This window comes from Peromyscus eremicus, chromosome 19, assembly GCF_949786415.1.
Source record: "Peromyscus eremicus chromosome 19, PerEre_H2_v1, whole genome shotgun sequence".
NCBI lineage: Eukaryota > Metazoa > Chordata > Mammalia > Rodentia > Cricetidae > Peromyscus > Peromyscus eremicus.
In genome coordinates, this window is record NC_081435.1 from 52854824 (window position 1) to 52869534 (window position 14711).

At 44.9% G+C, this 14711-nt stretch overlaps 1 protein-coding gene across 4 annotated transcripts in view; it reads left to right on the forward strand.

Annotated features, from left to right (window-relative positions):
• Positions 1-14711, forward strand: part of Nedd4l (NEDD4 like E3 ubiquitin protein ligase) — a 338079-nt gene that overhangs the window by 246281 nt on the left and 77087 nt on the right. The gene's annotated exons all lie outside the window — the stretch shown is intronic.

A 14711-nucleotide genomic window follows, 5' to 3' on the forward strand; every position in this document is an offset into this window, starting at 1 on the left:
TAAACAGTGTAATCACTCTTGAAGAACTTGTTTTTGACCCTGAATCACCTTCTTATTTGGGGTGGTCCCGTACTGGAGGTTTCTATGGGGCCTGAAAGCTGTGTCGAGGTGTGTTGGAAGGCTGGACTAGATTACCCCAGCAGGCAGTACAGGCTTACAAGACTTTCCTGGCTAGTCTGCGGATGCAGTCTATCACCCTGTCATCTGGTTCTTTTCCTTCCAGCTTGTGGACCTGTCTTTAGTGTGTGCTTTCCAGGGCAGTGTAATAAATGTCTACCAACATGGCTTAAAATCAATGTTTGATTGTTTTTCAAAGTTCTGGAGTCTCGTTCAAATCACTGTCACTGAACTGACGTCGACGCTCCCCAGCTTCTAGTGGTCACCTGCATTCTCCCCACTTACGATTGTGGTTATTTATGTTTCTGCCTGTGGCCATGTTGCCTGCTCTTCTGTCTGAGTGAGATCTCCACCTACCTCTCTTCTAGCAGAGCACTGCCTGGCCACACGATCCAGGAAAGCTTCCACATCACAAACAATATCCCTTTTTTTTAATGATATGATGTGTATATTAATTTTGTTTACGGTGGAAAGGGTGTAAGTGTAGAGGTCAGAATACAACTTGTAGGAGTTGGTTCTCCCCATCCACCGTGTGGATGCCAGGGATCGAACTCAAGGATTCAGGAATGATGGCAAGTGCCTTAACCTATTGAGCCATCTCATTGGCTCCAAAACAGCATCCTTAATTCAGTCCCACCTGCAAATACTTTCTTCCATGTTAGGTTAACACTTACATTAGGGCCTAACATCTCAGGTCATTACCTAGCCCCCCCCCCTTTTTTTTTTATAACTGTGCTGTGGTTTAACAGAAAAAAAGCCAATTGTGTTCATTGTTTCCCCAAGGTCCAATGAGAAATATACTTCATTCTGGTGCAGTTACTAAGCACCCAGAGAGAGAGAGAGATGCATAAACTCTGTCTCTTGCAACAATAACAATGTGCATACATACATACAAGAAGACACAAACATGTAAGCAGTGGAAATACCCCTCGGAAAGAGGAAAGTTGTTATTACTCCTTTGTACGTGTCAAGGGAACCCGAGTTTCTCTTAGTTGTAATGTGGGGCATTGAAACAGTCCAGGGAGGCTTGCTGTCCAACTTACGTCTGGGAACCTTGGTCATGAGCTTCAGGTTGAATCCTGGATGTTTACTACATAATTGTACCCGCTCACCGTAGGGCAAGCCGCATACTGATACTTGAGCAAAGCAGGCCTAACGGTGATATCTGCGTCTAAGGTATTGGGAGTGGTTAAGTGAAACAATGCATTTTAAATGTTTACACTGTGGCATTGTAGATTGTAGTTTACTTTTCTCCCCCGCTTTATTCCCTTAAACAAAGCATGTTTGTGGATTGGATGTACTTAGCACACTGCCCTAAGTAAACAAGCATTGTTCTCTGTGGCCCCTTCCCCTGAGCACATGATGGCAAATTAAATATATCATGGGATACTATTTCACCTTGGATACAGCCCAACATCCTAAATTCATTTTATATGACAGTGTCTCCCTGCGTCTTCATCCCCTCGCCATCTCAGATTGCAGAATAGCATATTTCTTCAAGGAAAAATAAATAAATAAATGGTTATGTTGCTGCCTGTAGCTAACAGCATTTAGACGCTCCATAACATGACTGAGGGTTGCTTAGCCATCTCATTGATGACAGTTGCCTTCTAAATGTTATTTTTAATCAAATCACCTGATTATCTGCATGTAATGTACACACAGAGATATGTCTGTGTGTGTGAGAGAGAGAGTGAGAGAGAGGGAGGGGGAAAGAGGGAAGGAGAGAGACAGAGAGAGAGGGGTGAGGGAAGGAGAGGGAAGAAGAGAGAGAGAAGGGGTTGAAAACCCCTGTATTTGAACACAGTTTGACTTTGGCATTTATAATCATAGCCTTAACAATTCTATTTCATTGAAATTCTCACCGTGATTTCTTCATGTGCATGTGTGCATGAGTGTGTGCATGACACACTTGGGAAGGTCAGAGGTCACTGTCACGTGTTTTCTTCTGTGACTGTCCACCTTATCTTTTGAGACACGGTCTCACTGAGTAGGTTCTCACTGATTAGCTACACTAGCTGACCACTCACTGTAGCACTCAGGTGACAGATGCACACTGCCATGCCCAGTATTTTATAGGTGCTGGGATCAGTTACTCAGGCTTCTTCACACAGCAAATGCTTTACTGGTTGAGCCCTTTCCCCAGCCCCTTACATTAATCTAAGAAGGAAAAAGAGGAGGCTGGAGAGATGCCTCAGTAAGGAAGAGCACTGGATCATCTTCCAGAGGTCTCAGGTTCAATTCCCAGCACCCACAAGACAGCCTACACTTTCTGTAACTCCAGGTCCAAGGGATCCGTTCTCTTTTCTGGCCTTTGTGGGCATCCGGCATGCATGTGGTGTGTATAGATATACAAGCGGGCAAAACACTCATACACATGAAATAAAAATACATAAATAAATCATGAGTGAAAGAGCTGTTGACTACCTACAAGTTTCTGCAAGTGCCTAGAGTTGCCAGATAGCCTGGTAAACTAAGACACAAAGGGAAACCATGTGAGAAATGCCTACATCATTTTTTTTCAGTCGTTAATTCTGCACACACAGTTCCCCTTTGAACATCATGGAAATGACATGAACAACAAGACTTTCCCACTTTACCAATCCTTTCTTGAAGTCAAGTCCAGTGTCTACTAAGGTTAATGCCTCAGACCATGCCCAGCAGCAAAGCATTTGTTTTGCTTTCATAAATTTTATTCATTACTATTACGTATGCATGTGTGTGACAGTATAGGTGTGTGTGTATGTGTGTGTTATGAGATGTGTGTAGAGGTCAGAGGGAAACTTTGGAAAGAAGTTCTCTCCCTCCACTGTGGGCTCTGGGGATTGAACTCGGGTCCTCGGGCTTGTGAGGCAAAGGCTTTTTGCCCTCTGAGCCATCTGGCCCTCCCCTTTGCCTCAATGCATATGACTGCAATGATGACCCAAACCAGAGATGTGACTGACTGCTAGGACACTGGGAGATGCACTGAGTATTTTATAATCAAAAGCTTAACACAAGCATTCCAGCTTAAGAAGTTACTTATCTTACAAAATGGTATTTCTTCATTTTTAAAAACTGATATTTTTATAGTAAAATATAGTTTACATCTATCTAAATAGGATTAAGAACAAATCTAAAAGGAGGTGTTTTAAAAGCCACCACTGGAATTGAGAAGGTGGGGTGACTTCAAGGGACACTTTCTGCTCCATAGTTAGGAGCAGAGGTCTGAACTTGGCCCAGACAGTACACCAAACCCCGTGCCTAAAGTCACCTCCTGAAATGGCTCCTTTTGGCCAGTCATTCATCTACAACTGTGTCATTTTTATTTTCTTGAATGTATTTGTGCATCAGGTGGTAGGAGCCCCCTCCCATTCATGTATTTGCAAACATATGTGTACAGAGGGCGTGTGTGCCAGGGCTTGCCTGTGTTGGGGCCACACCTAGGAGGGTATACACGTGCATGTGGGCAGAGTTGATCTCAGGTTCCTTCCTTGATTGCTCTCTATTTCTTGAGGCAAGGTCTCCTTTTTTAATCCGAAAGTCACCTGTCGGCTAGTCCAGTGAGCCAGCTTTCTCAGGGGATCTGCCGACTCAGAACTGGGATTACAGGTGGCTGCCATCCCTGGGGATCCAGACTCACACTGGTCCCCACTCTTACACAATAGGTACTTTATCCACTGAGCCATCTCCCCAGCTCCACCACCACCCCCATATCATATTTTAAAGAAAAAAAAAAAAAAAAGAGGCCATTTCTGAAATCCCAAGAGTGTGCCCCTACCTTAAATTTAGACCAAGTTCTGTAATCTTTTTTCTTGGTCCTTTAATTACATGGCCTTGCTTCATTTATTTACTTTTTAAAGGATAATTAACTTTCTAAAATCTCGTTCCATTTTTTTTTTTTAAAAAACCATGTCATTGTTTTGCCCCCACAGAATAGAATAGGGTTTCTCAAACTGAACATGCTGAACTCTTTGTAGTACAAGAGGAGGTCTTTGATAGGAGACCAGACGAACTCACCCACGGGGTTGCTGAAAATAGCTGTGTGCTTTCCAGTTGGCCAGCCCTGGCAGGAACTCACTGCTCATCCTATTTCTCAACAGCCAATTTAAAACATTCACCACACAGCTTCATAGCATTCGGTGTGAGCGTGCATGAGCTTTCTGCACACAAATGTACAAGAGGTCTTTAGTCCCGTTTTTCAGATGAGAAACTCGGTCAAGAGAAGGCTCGGGGCTAATGATCTTCCAGCTCGTTGATTCCTGAACTAAGACCAGCGCCCCAAGCTCGGAGCATGCCCTAACCCTGTAAGAGATCTTTCCCTGTACCCGGTATTGGTGCCTACGCGTACACCTAGACTTGGTACTTCCGGTGGGCAATATGTCTTTTCCTTTTTCTTGCTTTGAGGCATCCGTACAAGATAACTCAGTGCAACAGAGGTGAGTTTCAGGGCTAGCGCTTAGGTGAGGCATCAGGCTACAAAGTTTAAGCAGGTGCTTCCTATCATTGTTGGACAGCCCTGTTGTAGGCTCTGGTGGCCTCACCCTGGTGGACTTTCCAAGCAGCTGGCTGCACAGATACTTACTGCAATCAGGGGTTCATATCTGGTAGTCATTCATGATTCTTAGAAAAATATTCACAGGGGAGTAATTGAGCTTTTCTTTCCAGGTTTTGATACATAACAAGGTTAGTGCTTAAGCACACTCATTCTACTTGTCTTTGGTGGCTGGATCACAGGGACATCCTTCCCCCTTGTGACTTTTATTTAAAGCATACTCCTGTCCCCTGGCCCTTGTTCTTGGGCCTTCCTGGTTTTGATGGAAACATCGCTGTGTACTTCTGATTACAGCTTGACACAGACATGGCTCCTTGTTTCAGAAACTGCTTTTGCTTTTCATCTTAAGCACCTCAGGCAAGCAGGATGCTCAGCCCTTGGTCTCAGCCTCTAGGGATGCCCTTGCAGCCACATGGTGATCTGTCTCACCCTATGTTTAACCCTGGGAGCTTTACTGTTACATTATATTGTGTTGTGTTTAAGTATTCTTGGGGATAGGAAGAAATCACCTGGAAGATAAATATATGCCTTTCTTCAAATAACCAGGTCAGTCAGTCTGCCTCATGGCCCAAACTGAAAACAAATGACTGTGGAGTTCCAGGGTTCAAGTGTGAGCCCTGCCACCTTCAAGTGATGGAAACACCCATTCTCCTTCCTTCTTCCCCGGTGCTCCAAGGGATTCCTATTACAGAAAGGTGAAAACCATGGTGACCACCAGGAGTTTCCTATGGAATTGCCCCAAAGTAGAAAGGACTCCTTCCGGAGTGGGAGGGAGATGGGATGGGATGATGCCCCCATCTGCTGAAGGGACCTCTAACAGTACCTGGAGACATTTTTGATTGACCTAATAGAAGAGCTGATAGAGCATCTAGTAGACCAAGGAGGAGATGCTTCCAAACATCTACAAAGCATAGACAGCCCCCACCCTCACCCCTACACACACAGGAGACACTCAGCCCAAATGCTAATATGGATGCCGACTGTAGAAGTCCCTACTAGAATAGCATTTACTGAACCGAGTTGTCCGATGAATAGCAACTACTGTGCACAGTTCGCTTTATGGATGACCTTTGGTAGTAACTAGGAGATTTGTCTTTGCTTATGAAGTTGCTTCTGGGTAGACATGGGATTTTGATGTCCGAAATCTGCTCCTGTAGGAAGAGAGCTCCCCACCAGAGTAAGAACAACTAATAGGGTAGGCAGGTCACTCCAGAGAGGTGGCTAGAGACGACACATGCCTTGACTTGATGACTGGCGCTCTCTCTTAAGGATCACATCCTCTGAGTCTATTTTAAAACAGGATTTGTCATTTTGGCTCCTTAGCCAGGCAGATATCCCTTGGCCACAACAAGCAAAATCCCTGGGCTTTGTCTGTGCACCTGTGGGTCTCTTTGCTATAAATAGCTCAACCCTATTGGGCCAGCGGGCTAGGCCTCCAAATAGGCACCCAAAATGACACCCCTCCCTTGTCTCCTCCACATTCCTGCCCCAGAGTTATTTTTAGCCACATGTAGAAATGGATCCACCTATGTACAAGAATAGCAGAGGCCGGAAGGGAGTAGAGGGGAAATTGAGCCTTTGTACTGTTCAATCGATTTGTGAACCTCTCGCTCTGCACTTCCTCGGTACTTGCCAACTCTGGCCCCAAATAATTAAAAGTAAGCTGAGGAGCTTTGGAGACATGCTAGCCTCGGCATCTGTCCGTCAGAAAGGTAGTGCCTAAGCTGAAGTATGTGCTATAGGCTTAGAATATTACAGCCACTCTAGTGTCAAGCCTGCTGTCCTACCAAAATGACGATGCTCTAGAGGAACTGGAAGGTGGCCATGGGCCATGACCTGTAACGTGTCCCCAGTAGGTTATAGAGATCACAAAGTGGTCTTTACTCTGTGCCTAAAGTGACGTCTGCTACAATCCCATACTTTCTCTAGAGCAGTAGTTCTCAGCATGTGGGTCTTGACCCCTTTGGGAGTTGAACAATCCCTTTTCACAAGGGTCACATATAAGAAGATATCCTGCATATCAGATATTTGCATTACAATTCATAACAGCAGTAAATTATGGTTATAAGGTAGCAACAAAAATAATTTTATGATTGGGGGGGTCACCACAACATAAGGGACTGTATTATAGGGTCACAGCATTAGGAAGGTTGAGAACCACTGTTCTTGATCCTTGGAAATCCTTAGTAGAGGTCATTTTCTCTCAAGACAGAGACCAAATGAACTAATTTTCCCCAAAGCTTTGAAAATTTTACTCTACAGTCGTTTCCACTAACACTGTATGTGGAAAGGGAAGTATCTCTTTCCCATGTTTCTTTCCTGCCCTAGGAGAAAGAAGTTTTAAGTTGTCACTGAGGTTTGAAGGAAACTTTATAATTACCTCATTAATAGACCTGACTTGATGATGGATTTTATGCTCTTAAACAATGTTTCTGCTTAGTGGACCTCATAAAGAATTTGAAAACTCAGTTCTTACACGTTTTCAAGTTGACATCTGTAATTTATCAGTAGTTGGATAATTTAGTCCAGTAGTTAGAAAAGCTGTAACTTCAGACATATTTCAGAAAATACCCATGATGCCAGGTGATTTAGTCCTGTGGTTGCAGATACAACTCATTTTGAGGAAGATATCCATCACAGATTGAATTAGCAAAGCCATTCTTTATTGTTAACGTAATCGGCCATATTGAGCTCATTTTCTAGCAGAAGATTCCTGACTTCATCCTTTAAATCAAATACACAGAAGAATCAAAATTATTATTGTCCTGTGAAATTGTCACCTCAGTAAAATGAGGCATGACTTCTTCACATCTGCTTAGCTTCATTGCCCTCCCAGGAGCTGTATGCTTTCCACCTGCCCCTTCATTTTGGCTTAGAGGCAAAACAGACTGTGGTAAGAATCGGAGGGATAAGGAGGGAGCCTTCTTTGGAAAGCCCACGAACCAAGACTCCAGAAAACAAACACAGTACTCTGTAGCTTAGTACAGTTACAGGGCAGCTGACATGGGGAAGGATCTAGACGGTTTGTTTTGAACTGTCCTTAGCCAAGTGCCCTGGGAAACTCTGCTTTCAATGATAGGGTTAAGAAAAATAATTTTAAATGACCCAATTTGTTTTCTTTTTCGAACTTACATTTTACTCATCTCATACTTATATGATAATGCCAATGAAGAGAAAAGGAAGTCCTGGGGAATCTGCTTGTGGCCAATCCTCTTTTGGAATGCATAGCCCTGGTGTTGTGACTTTGAGAGGCTGTGGAATGGGGACTGTGGCGTGATGGACTAGGGTTTCCTGAGGAGGGGGTTACCTGATGGTGATAATACACCCTCAAGATGGTGAGCTGTTGATGCCCAGCTAGCCGGGTTTCTGTTCTGGCGGCTGTCTCCTCCTAAGGAAGGCCTCTTACCCGCCTCCGGACAGTGCTGGCCCATGTGAGTGAGCTACGTGTGAGCTTACATTCCTTACAGTCTTGAGGCTCTCCCCAGAGCTCAGCTGGAGTTTCTCCCCTACAAACGGATGGAGTCCACTGGCCAGAGATGTGATTGCAGCCAAAACATGACCAGTGGAGAAAAGAGACCTAGAAGGATCTACCTAGGATGCCAAGGCTCATATTACAAAGCTTGTTTCATGGAGCCCTGAGGAAAAATGAACTAGTGTCCTTGCATAAACCTCTGTGATTCTAACTCAGCATCCTTAGTCATTAACTATCCAAGAGTGAATGAACACCCAGCACTTATGTTACCATGGAATACAGTTGATGGTTTGCAGCTCTCCATATGTCCAAACTGTTGGCCAACCAGAAAACAAGATGGACTGTCGCCTTCTTATGCTTTGACCTGTGAGGAAGAGCTTTTAGCCTCACGCATGGTAATGAAGTCAAAATATTAACTACATTGAACCCATAATATACCTTATTCGTCCTGTTTCCTGACAGTGCATTATTTATTATGGGTGTCTGATGTTCATTATCTAAAGTTATTCTATTCTTTGGTTCTGAAGAAAACAAGACCCAGACTTCCTTTTTATTTTTCCTTTTACACATCCACTATTAAAATTAGCTATAGAATGTTTTATTTTCAAACTTCCAAGAGGAGAAACGAGACGCATACCTTAAGAAAATCATCTTAAATTCTTGGGAAATGAAGACAAATAGTACCTTAAAACTCTAAGTACAGAATTAGACGGTTATTATGTGAACCCAGCAACACATTGTCATTTAGCTCTGAAGGTCGGTGTCAGATGAGTGACTTTGTAACAGGTAGGATGTATGTTAGCAGACTGTTCCATGAGGGGTTTTTGGTTTGTTTGTTTGTTTGTTTGTTTGTTTGTTTGTTTTAGTGGGACAGTCAACAATCTAATCTTCCTTTGCAAGGAGGTACTGAAGGAAGGGTGCAAGTAAGATGTTGACAATAGCGCCTCATACAAAGGTAAATAGCTTTATAGAAAGAGCCTTTGCCCAGAACCAAGTGCCACTAGATGACTATGAAGCAGATGCTTCCAGTTACTGTGAAGCTAGACTGTCCCTCAAAATACAGAAAGGGACAGTGGCCTCCTCCCTTTGAAAAGATGTACATTAGTAGATTATAGTTGGTGTTCCTTGGTCTTACCTGATAAAAGACTTATCTTCACAGACGGGAAGAGAAGGGTGGTAAGGACCGTCAAGTCCTGGTTTCCTGAATAGCCAGCTGGCTTGCTGTGATTGGACTTGCAGGCAACTGGGAAAGAGACACTGCCATGCCTGCTTCTCGAATGGTCTTCTTCCACCACTGTCTTCCTTACTGTGTAGGCCAGAGTGAAGTTGGGAGCATTGGTCTTAGAGGATTACTCATGGGTGGGGACCAGTCTCCAGACTTAATAGACTGCCTCAGCCTGCTGACCAGAGAGCCCAGGTGGGTGTGTGCCAAGCCTTCCATTCCTGGGAGACCAGACCCTCATGTTTCCTCAGCTGGATAACCTTTAACTTTCTCAGCTGCTCTCAGCCAGTCCAACTTCCTAGCATGCTGTTCTTGACAGTCATCTTTTGTCTAATGCCCTGCCCGCCTTCTCTCGTGTAAGCCAGCCTCATGAAGCCTTTGAGACTCTTCTGGTTAATGTTGACTGTCAACTTGATGCAGCCTAGAATCACCATGAAAGAGAGTCTTAGTGAGAAATTATCTAAATCAGATTGTCATATGGGAGGTTATCTTATGGGAACGTCTTTGGGGGGTTGTCTTGCTCATTGATGTAGGAAAACCCATCCCACTCTGGTCAGCACTATTCCCTGGAGAACACTCCAGCAAACACTCAAAGCTTGTCTTCCCTAAAGTCATTCTGGCCTTGACTGTGGCTGAACAAGGTCTTCTGCAGCAGGCCATGCATCCTGTTACAGAGAAGCGTGGTTGTATGGGTCTGTACACAGAGTGGCACTGGACATGTGGGTTGTCCAACTTGAGATGTTGAGAAGTGTGTCCCATGGCATCCCTCAGAGGGATGAGATGTTTTAAGCTGAGAAATATTGTTCACATGAGGAGTCTGGTCGCCCAGCATTCGCACGCACCTCTCCAGTTGACTATATATCCAGCTCTGCTTATCAATTGCTTAGGTTGTAAAGATCATTCCTATGTTCCCCTGTTGACCCTGTGCCCACGATACACTTAATATTTGAGGGGAAAGTGAGTGAGTGCTCTCCAGTGACCTCCAGGCCCTCGGGGAAGAGAGTGTCAGGAATATGATTTCCCTGGTGTCATAGCTGAGCACTCAGAGCAACTGGGGCCCCATGTGAGCCCATGAAGACCCAGTGCATGGCCTAGTTATGTCTCTGAATGATATCTAGACTGCAACAGCAGGACTCTTGTCTGCCAGCACAGTTGTCCTTGCTCCATCTACCTCTCTATGCCTTCTGTTTGTGTTTTCAAGAAAAGCATTCCTTAAAATAGATGTTCTTCCCGATGGTGCTAGAGCTGGTGCGGTGTAACCATACCACCTCCCAGATTGCTTTCACTGGAGCCTTTTCGGGTCCTGGGAGTTTGCTGTGAGACTGTGTTGACATGGAGGCCTGGTTTGTTGTTACAAATAAGAACCACTGTCTCCAGGACACACCTTACTCCGTTTCAGTGAGTGACAGATTTCAACCCTACCGGCAGGAACTAAATAACACAGCCAGCAGTGTGGGGGAACCATTTAAATCTCCCCTCTTGCTCCTACTCTCTTTTTCCGTGTGTGTGTGTGTGTGTGTGTGTGTGTGTGTGTGTGTGTGTGTGTGTATGTGTGTGTGTTCTCTCGTATATATGGAGTGAATTTGAGTAAGAGCACAAGAATTCAGGTAATTCACCATGGCACATTTTCTTTGATTTTAGTGGAATACCATATGACTGTTATCTCCATTAAGTTAATATATTTTGAAACATTTCGCTTTAAAGCCAGAAGCCCCTGGTGGTGAAACGTGGGCTTATGGGATGTGGGCATAGTATGACGGGGTCCCTTGTAACGTGGAGAGAAGTAAGATTGTTCAGCATGGGCTGTAGTGGGGGTGCACTGGGGGCTAGTGCGGGGTGACGTAGGTGGGGTATGATGGGGGCTCATGCGGTGTGGGATGTGGGCAGGGGTGAAGGGGACCTTGTGTAGTGCAGGCTCTGGGTGGAGGCGCAGTAGGGTGAAGTGCAGGGGGGGGCTTGCACAGTGTGCCCTCAGCAGAGGTATAGCAGGACGTACACAGTGTAGGCTGTTGCGTGGGCTCATAACCGATTCATGGGCTGTGGATGCAGCTGCAGCAGGGCTCATGTGATGTGGGCTACAGTGGAAGCTTGAGCAGCGAGGAGGTGGGCGGAGATATAACGGGCTCGTGGGATGTGGGTGGAGGTAGAGGAGCTTGCGTGGTACATGCTGTGGGCATCCGTGCAGCAGGGGCTCAGGATACGTAGGCAGAAGCGAAGTGGGGGCTTGTGTCGCACAGGCTATGGGTGGAGGAGACCAGCAACTCCTGGTGTCCTCCTGCCTACATGGTACAGGCCGGTGTGCCTGACAAGTGGGAGGAGAACACACGTCTTTCCTCTTGCCTGTGATGACAAAGCTGGCGTCATGCCTCACTGAGGAATGAGACGGGGTCTAAGGAAGGAATGCATAGGGTGACCTTCAGGTGGCTCTCCAGATACTGAGCTGTGGAGGAGTTACTGTATTTGTGACATTTGATCCAAACACTTCTGTGGAAGTTTCTCGGGCCATCTGTTCTTTAGATAGCCACATGCATGCTTCCAAATGGCTCCAGTGTAAAACAGCTGCCCACATTATCATTGTGGTGCAGCAGGCTGGGAGGCTGTGGTGAGTGGTTGGATGTGTGAGAGGAGGTCATTTTTTAACTCGTGAGTTAAAAAAACACTAATTACATAGCTTTGCTTCTGTGTGGAATCGTTGCCCCCAAGAATTTCTGACCCTTTTTCCTGCCTTGCCTTTTGGGTGTAGCGTGCGTGACCACTCAACCCTTCCTGTGAAGAGGTTGTGATGTTTACCTCAGTGTGTAATATACAAAGATGCAACCGTATTCTGTCCTGATGTTTAAATTCTAAATCTGTAGTTTACGTTGTAAATTCTATATACTTGGATTTGTTGTAAGGAATTCTAATTTTAGAAGTTACTACTTAGAGATGTCCAGGGTAAAACTTAAGACAGTACCATTGGACAGTTTCCAGTTGAGTAGCTTTCAATTTTATGTATTTATTTATTTATTTATTTTTGGATATCATATAAAAAGAAACAACTTTTCATGGTTGATAATGTGGGGGTATGTGGAGTGTCCTATGCCTGTGGAGGTCAGAAGTCAATATCGAACCTGCCTCTCTCTCCCTATGCTAGGCTTATAGGTCACACCCCACACCAGCTTTTTTAGATGGGTTCTGGAGGAGACCCTGGATCAAAAAGGTAAAGGAGACCAGACTGTGCTGGCGCACGTCTTTAATCCCAGAACTTGGGAAGCAGAGGCAGGCAGATCTCCAGGTGCGAGGCCAGCCTGATCTTCACAGAGAAACCCTGTCTCCAAGGGAAAAAAAAATTAGAAAGACGAAGGAGGCAGGCAGTAAGCAGAGTGGATGATCGAATGAATGAAGAGAAAAGTGGTCCTGAATTGAGTTCACTGGTGTTTAGGGAGTGAACACTAAGATCTGTGTGTTTATTCACTTTTCCAATAATGCAATGAGACTGTGTTTCACCTTCCATGACCAGTTTTGGAGGCTTCAATGTGCATTCTCACTGTTGTGTACATTAAACACATGCGTTGTCATTACATTGGAGGATTATTTAATGGCTTGTCAGAAGAGAACATAAGTAATTTTGTTACTAACCTAAATACCTTCACTCTGGGGGGAAAATGAGTAATATTGGTTGAAATTGACACCATTATTACTTATAGTCAGAAGAAATGCCAAATTTACTGTGGGTTGTAGTTTGGTCTTTGTAGCTTTGTGTAGTCAGTATGTTTGTTGGAAATGTTTCTTTCTGTATTGCACATTTCCCAGCATGCCTCAGAGAATTCGGTAAACCGTGATTTGTGGGAAGGAATAAATTGGGAAATAGCATGGCAAGTGATGTATACCAAGTGACCCCTTTAACAGGAACCCCGAAAGGTTACTCCAGACTGTGTTATCACGAGAGTCCCCACAGCTGAGACGCAACATCCGAAGAGACGCCCCGAGGTGTTGCGTACCTGCCTTGCTCTCCACACCCTGATGAGTGTAGGTTGGGGTACACTCAAGAACCATTTCCCCCTGTAGGAACTTCATCCTCCAGCTGCTCATACCGCACTCAGGTATAAGTGCCTGCTTCTGCAGCCTGCTACAGGCCTAACCACAGCCAGACACACAGCCTGTGCCGGATGCTGATCTTGGCGGCGTTTGTCCCCATCACTTTCGGCTCCGGCTGGGTACTTGGCTTTCATCATTTGGCTAGATCTGAGCTCCCTTTCAGTTTGAAACTAATGTCTCCCCAGCAAAACAACGAGAACACATATAGATGGTTCACTGGGTTTTTGCTAAACTATATTAACGTTCACAATTCATCGAGTTGCCTTTTAGCTACCCCTGCCCCTTGATGATCACGTGCTGCGTCCTTTGAATATCAGTAGTTGAGGTAGAGGGGAGGGGGATGCCTTAATCCATGCACCATTTATGGCTGATCTTGAACAGATCTATTTTTTTTTTTGTTTTGTTATTTTTTATTGTATGGTTAAGTGATATTTACAGAGCTAGTGTAGCATTAATAATGTCAACCAAGTAGAGGACGAATACACTAGCTCCATAATTCCTTACATGACTGTCACTGGTGTGAGTCAGGGTGGTTGGAGATGGGACTGCAGACTGGATGGGGACGCTGCCATTATTTTCCAGGCCTTCTGCTGAGTGCTGCTTCAACATGCAGAGTGTGTGGGCACTTCCCTTCCAACCTTTTGCTGGACAAGGATCCCCTATGTTGGGTTGTAGCAGACACAGCTAGGGAAATGCAAGAACCAAAAATTCCAAAAAAGCATTCGTAGCAGGGGAGATAGTTCCTTCAATAAAATGCTTGTCGTGTACACATGAGGACCTGTGAAAATCTGGGCATGGTGGTATGTGCACTGGCTGAGCTGGCACAGGTGGATCCCTAGGACTTTTGTGGGCAGCTAGCCTGGCATGCCTGATGAGCTCCAGGGCAATGAGAGACCCTATCTCAAAGAACAAGATGAACTCTGCCTGAGGCATGGTACCCAAGGTCAGCCTTTGGCCTCCCATTCGAATGTTGTACATGTGCACGCACCCAGATGCAGAAAACACATGCATACACAAACATAGAAACACTGAGGCCACTCTCGTTCTTCATACACACCTGGCCAGTGCTGAGTTTCTAGTACCCGTTGAGCATCATTTGGAGGAGACAAGCCAGCTTTCCAGTTCATCACATTTTTAACCTATCTAGAAGGAAATGCCCAAGCCTGGAGTTAAATCATTTCCATAAACCTTGTTCATGTTTACCTGATGTTTCACTAAATGGGACAAGAAAAAGTCATGTCTAAATTTGGAATATTTCTCAGTAAACCAATCAGGTGCAGATAAGGATC